Raw genomic sequence first — 7,113 nt, 5'->3', positions numbered from 1 at the left:
TATAAATGAAGAGACTATTTTTCAGATGGTTGCTTAGTGTAGTAGCTGAGTACTTCAGAGCATAGGGTTGCCATGCTGTATTATGTGTGCTTTTCTTCTAGGCAGCATATGAACTGGTTTTAAAACAGGAAACTTTGTTTATATGAGAGGTTTTCTGGCCCTCTGTTAGCTTTAAAACATATACTGTGTATATATAGTCGTTTGAGTCCACATAAATGATTAGAGGGAAATTGTTCTCTTAGTACTCATGCCCTGATTCATTTAGCCTTCAGGTTAAATCTAATGTCAACCCCAGTGTCCTAGTGAGATTAACAATACGGTTGATATTCCAAATGAACACAATGGCTAAACAGCAGATTTGCTCACTTTTATATGTAACAAAACATGTCTTCATTTTTATTGGTGCTTCAATTACACCAGTTACTTAAAAATGGCGGTGAGATAAACCCACTAACATTCAAGGCAGCCAAGGACCATAAATTGGACATATATTGGCCTGGAAGCATTTTTGTTTATAGATGATGCTCCTCTGTTATACTGTCTATTTTGTTTTGATTTATCATGAATTTGATTCAATTCAAAAAAGTTTTTACCAAGAGCTCTAACACGTACTACTAATTAGCTCTGTCTAAGAAGGTTACATCAACATATCCTCCACCTATATCTGAACTCTCCTTTATTTGCTGTGGCTCCTTAATGTTTCAGACATGATATGAAACCATATAATGTGATTACAGGACCTATAAAACCCAGACGTATATTAAATTAGTAGACAGTCTTCGTAGAAACTAGAGTTGTCTCCTTTTATGGGAAAATATAAACATAAACAAAGCATAATACACATGTCAAAAGAAAGGCTGTTACTAAACACTACAAATAGCATTTCAATAATTTTGTGGTTCTTCCCTATTAATAACATAGGCATTTAATATCAGTTTTACCAGGCAGCCCACCAGCCGGGCAAACCCTTGTAACAACAAATAGAAGTTTGCCATCATTTTATTAAAGGAGAAGGAAAGTTGTCTTGTACTTGTGGGTGCCAAATGTTAGGCACCCCCAAGTGATTGTATTTACTTACCTATCAGCAGAAAACTGCACCAGATTGGGGTTCTTCCAGTGAGCACCACGGAGCGATCCTCTTCCTGCTTCTTCTTCTTTCTTCTCGCGGCATGCGCAGTAGAGCAACAAGACGAACTTTAAGGAAAAAGTCGCTATTTCGTTCTACTGCACATGCGTCTGCCCCAGGAAATTTGAAGAAAGAAGAAGCCGGAAGAGGATCTCTCCGTGGTGCTCACTGGTATAACAACAGCCAGTGACATAAGCCTTACCCCACCATCAGATAATGTAAATAGACTCTGGTTCCTTTTCCAGAACAAAGATGTGCTCCATAGCATTATGCCCTTATCAAGTTTTTCGGTCTAACAGAGCATTCTGCTTTATCCCATATATGTATGAAATTCAGTACAGTACTGTATCAAGGCTTCATCCCATGCAGTATCTTCATATCTGCTGGCATAACTCTTTTGTATCCCACAACTCACTCATCTTATTTCCAGATGTGACTCCCCTCACTTGAGTTTAGTAACATTCAGGGATGCTCTTGATAGACTTTTTCCATTGCATTGCTTTTTTTGGTAAAAAAAAACCCACCATTACGGTAGTTCACACTAGCTGGCATTATTTCCTGGTATTCTGACGGACCCATTTATTGTTTCTGTTGTTCCAACATTGTGTTGTTCCAACATACTTATGTATAGTAACAAACTCATCAAATCTTCTACCACGTTATCATCTCCTGAAATTGAAGGGCAGAAATGTTACATATCTCAGGCAAACCACAAAGTCACATTATCTTCAGAAAAATAGATGCAACATCAGGCATACTGTAGGTGACCAGAAGAATCCTATTAGGTTCTTAAGTTTGAATATTTTGATTCATATGATATTCTTTTATGATAAATGCTACCTTTGTTATGTTTTGGTAGCCAAGGATGAGTAGAATATAACAATGCTTTATTAGCAGGCACTTTGTATAAACACCACACTCTTGCTACAAAGACTTTCCTTTCTATTATTTGCCATTCAACTGCCCATTGGTGTAATCTACTCTATTGATACCATTACCCGTAACAATATGATCTGTAATATGAATTGGAATAATTGCAAGGCAAGGACTGCCTCTTTGCCATCATCCCCTCACATATCTCCCTGATATCAATAAAACTTGATAGGTTTATCAAACTAGCAAAGACAAGCTGCATTTGATTATTTTGAGGCGATAACGTCAGAAATGCTACCTTTATAAAGAATATGCAGGATGTGGAGTTTCATTATGATGTAACTTCCTCGGTCACATAATGCCAACTTGCAGCTCCACAGTAGCAATCCTTTGTATGGCATAATATTTGCAAGGTATTATTGTATGATATATAACTGAATGTGGTTACACCCTGCCACATTTTTTACTGATGTAACATGGGTGAGGATAGACCCTATCCCTTTATCTATTGATATATTATTCCGCTCCATGATTAACAGCCCTACTCATTTCTTACTCATGTAACTTGCTCCATCGCATTGGCCTCTAGTCTAACTGCTGGACAGAGATTGGTTGGGTTACTTTCTCATGCCCTAAAATTTACTTTTGTTAGAACTGCTGGACAGACAATCACTCAGATAGGTTTCTTTCTAATGCTATTCCCGTTGCATATGTGCCTGCAAGACATTCATGTACTTCATTGCTTTAACGAGTAATGTGTCTGTACGGCTCTGATTCCATCACACTGCAATACTCACAGGAGTAACTTATTACATTGAATGTTCCAGTGATGTATCGACAGGGTTATAATTTATTCCACTGCATTATCACCTAGTACAACTGCTGGGCAGAGATTTACTTCATCACATGAACATCTGGTACAACTGCTGGGCAGGTTAAGATTCCATTGCATGATCAACTGGTACAACTGCTGGGCAGGGATTTATCTTATTGCTTTATCATCTGGTACAACTGCTGGACAGGTTAACATTCTATTGCATGATCAACTGGTTCAACTGCTGGGCAGGTTAATATTCTTGATTTGAAATATTTTATTTGGTTTTCACAATAAACCATAAAAATCAATACGATGACAAATAGTATGCAGAATAAGAAGATTAATACAATGACATATTATACAGAATGTATAACTTACAATGAAGTAATATGCAAAATAAAATAGAAACTAACAAGAACTAACTATCACTAACTAAGCCAGTGGACGCATAGACATTCTTAAAAGAAAAAGAAGAAAGAAAAAGCCCATTGTCTTGGGAATGTCAGATAACACCCCCTATGAACATTTTACAATTGAAGAAACTGAGATATTTGACTTCTGGTATTGGAGTCACAGAACTCAAAGTAAGGAGACCATATACGTCTAAATGATTCTTTGGAATTATTTCCTTTAGTTTTTACTAATAAAGCTTCCTGCCAACTAAGCTGGTTCATATAAGCCATTGTGTCTGTCAATGAGGGAGACTCATTTTGTAATATTCTATTGCATTATCAACTGGTATAACTGCTGGGCAGTGATTCATCTTATTGCATTATCATCTGGTACAACTGCTGGGCAGAGATTCATTATGTTGCTTTACCAACTGGTGCAACTGCTGGGCAGGCATTAGCTCCACTTTATTTCCATTTGGTGCAACTGCTGGGCAGAAATCCATTTCAATGCATTAGTAACTGGATTATCACCTGATACACCTGCTGGGCAGAGATTCATTTTATTTGGCTGTTGCCTGATACAACTGCGGGTCAGGGATTCATTCCATTACCTTCTAAAACAGCTGGACAGCAACCCCCTCCATTTCAAATCCATCTGATATAATTGCTGGGCAAGGGCCCGATTAAAATTCTTAGCAAAGGTTTGTTCTATTAGAATAGATTGTGATCTTGGTTACTGTTAGGAAGGATTTGCTTTATCGTACTTTGTTGCTAGTCATGTGAATCTGTAAACTAGTCAGTCCATCAAGTGAGCCCCACTGCTATTATTACAAATCCTAACCTTCAGATCAGTCCTTGAGATAATCACATAGCCATCACATTATACACATGCTGTAGGGGTAAATGTAAATCCAAGGCATCACCTCTGGACATCTGACTGGTAACATAAATTTGGTAACCATTATGAACTTACAGGCACAAGTCACTAAAGGTGGCCATACACAGGGAGATCCGCTCGTTTGATATGCCCACATTGAGGTGGCCGATAGGCTCGCTAGGAATGGGATCAGAATGGAGGCATTACGGGCGGTGAGATCGCGAGACCGGATCAACACACAGATGCGGATGCGATCCGACAGGATTATTTTATCCTGCCCGAACAGTATCTGCTTGACTTTCGGCCAGATATCGATTGGGGACGCCCGTTGGATGACCCCACACACAGGCCAATAAGCTGCCCACTCGGTCTGTCGGCAGCTTTTATCGGCCCATGTATGGGGCCTTGAGAATCTGTTTTGGGTTTACATAATGTAAGGAGGTAAGGCGATGAGATTCCACAGCCCTGTAGTATAATTAGAATCAGAACAGAGTTATGCACAATTTGTAAATAATCCTGGTTATAACTGAAATAGAAAAGCATAACATTACATGGAAAGCATTTCTGTAGATAAATACATAGGATAGGTAGAAGTATTCAAATTGTAAATGATTGGTCATAATCAATGTATCCCATTAGAAAGTTTCAACATATATATAGGGTGTAAAGCATTGAAGGGGTTGGGTTAGATGTTTTGTTACGGTTACTGCAGGTTGGGCCTATATTTGGGGCCAAAAGACAGTTCTTCATAAAATGTGTGGGTTCGTTTTGGAGAAATTTGCAAGGAATGAGGTTTTCACTTTTTCCATGTGTAAAAAGAAAGTAAAACCCACTGCTGTACATAGATGTATAGACATAGTGTACTGATGTTTTCATATAGGCAGCTACCCATGAGTACTTCCCAGGTCTTCGTTAGCGGATTAGGTGGAAACTATTTTTAATTGATTCTAGTGTAGCACAAGTGCAGTTGCAACCAAAAATATTCTGTAAGGGGCCCAGTCATGTTGTAGGCAGTGTAGGCACTTTGCAAATTGAACATGTAAAAATAATAAGTAAAGATCGTGCCGTACAGTGCTAAATTAGCCTGTTATTTGCAACTACAATAATTTCTTACTGCCCATGACATGATTCATACTGATGCAATGTATGGAGGCCTGTGTAACCCATGTATTCACTCAATAATTTACTTTTCCCTACTCCATTTGGTGTATGTAGTTGTATTTAATTTTGCTGGTGCACAAAGGTCTTCTCATTATGCTGTGATGTCTGTTCTGGCAGGTCATGTGTATAAATCCTTACCCGCTCTGATACATGCAGTTTATTGCCCGTTTGCGTGTGCCTCTATGACTACAGTTGGTGGAGGTACAGTTTCTCTGTGTGCGTGTGCATTTTAAATAATCAAATCGCCACAAATGCACAGCTCCTGTGGGTTAAAAAAAATGGCCACATTCAGTTGTCATATGACTTCAGCCAAACCAAATCCAAATATATATTTATTGGGCCAATGCTTTCCCTGGCCTGAAAGATTCCCTCTATGTAAGTAATGCTGAAGTGGTTGGGTGCTATGGAGTTTGCATTTTGAGCACAGACCGTGTGTGTGTGTGACTACAGTGTGGTGTGTGTGGGTATTAGCAATGAAATCTGCCTGTTTGTAGGGGGTTTTTTGATTGTGTGTGTGTAGGGGAGCTCTGCCAGTAAGCAGACATACTCACAGATGTGTGTGTGCAGGGTGCTGTATGGGTGCAGGTGTGTGTTAAGGTGCCTCTCTCCTTCTTTCTGCGTGCCACTCAGTTTGCGCAGTAGTTTGGTTGATGTAAATCTTTATGATCCTCTGATATATACAAATAAATCCTGTTTCTTTCTCAACCTGGTTTCCAATTCTGACTTTCCTGCTTGAATTCTTTGGAAGAAAGGAAACTTAGACAACTATGATGTCTGACGGAATAGTGTTTATAAAAGTAAACTGAATGGGTCTGCTCGGCTGTGGGAGGGCTGGGTCATCTCTCCTTACCTGTAATTGCAGCCCAGCCGCTTTCAGTTACACAAATCACTCAATGGTTAATTAGGCTGCTTCATAGCCTGTTCATTTGAGGCAAAGACTACCCCACACTGCAGCTATTCTCTCATAACCCTGTGCAGTTTACTCAACATTTGTCACATTAATGTTTTTGTAGCCTAGATAGAAATCAAAAGGTGGCAATGCAGAAACAGTTTTTTTTCTCCGCTATATACGCTAGGGTTAGTTGGTACAGATAGTTGCGCAGTAAGTAGCTATGACTTCCACAATACACTGTTGCTTTATTGGTTGATATGTCAGAAAAGAAAAGTGCTTTTAAAGGGCATGTAAAGGCACAAAAATAAAATCCTATTTTTACTTTCTTTAATGAAAAAGAAACCTATCTCCAATATACTTTAATTAAAAAATATGTACCATTTTAATAAGAAACCTGTCTGTATGCAGTAAAATTCTGCCTTCATTTACTGCTGTGGATAGGAATTGTCAGATGGTCCCTAACTGCTGAGCAGGGAAACAATCATACTTATGAACAACAGGGGGAGCCCCCACCTTACTTCCCAGCCATCCAGAACTCAAGCAGCTTTGTTTATGACGATCCCTAAGCAGCCCAGACCCCACTGAGCATGTGCACAGTCTTAGTCTTGCAAAGATGTTTAACAAAGTTACAAGATGGTGACTCCCTGTAGCCAACTTTGAAAGCATAAATTATTTGTTTGATTAGGCTTGTGGTGCAGTAAGTTCATGTTTATATTTAGTATACAAAATACAGCATTTCTAGCCTTAATCTATTTTAGACTTTACATGCCCTTTAATCCATTTTCAACACCATTTTCCTGGGGATAATATTAAGCTCTAGACGGAAAAAAAAAAGTGTAGTCTTTTTTAAACTTGGGCAATTAAAAAAATAAATAAATCATCTCACACGTGCAGCCTAGGGATTTAAAAAAATATTGAAGTGGGAAAATTTTAAAAGAACAACTTCACAGAAACGGGATCACTATTAAACGGCGG

The sequence above is a fragment of the Xenopus laevis genome, chromosome 2S (assembly GCF_017654675.1).
Source record: "Xenopus laevis strain J_2021 chromosome 2S, Xenopus_laevis_v10.1, whole genome shotgun sequence".
NCBI classification, from domain to species: Eukaryota; Metazoa; Chordata; class Amphibia; order Anura; family Pipidae; genus Xenopus; species Xenopus laevis.
Note: the sequence above shows the minus strand (reverse complement) of the source record.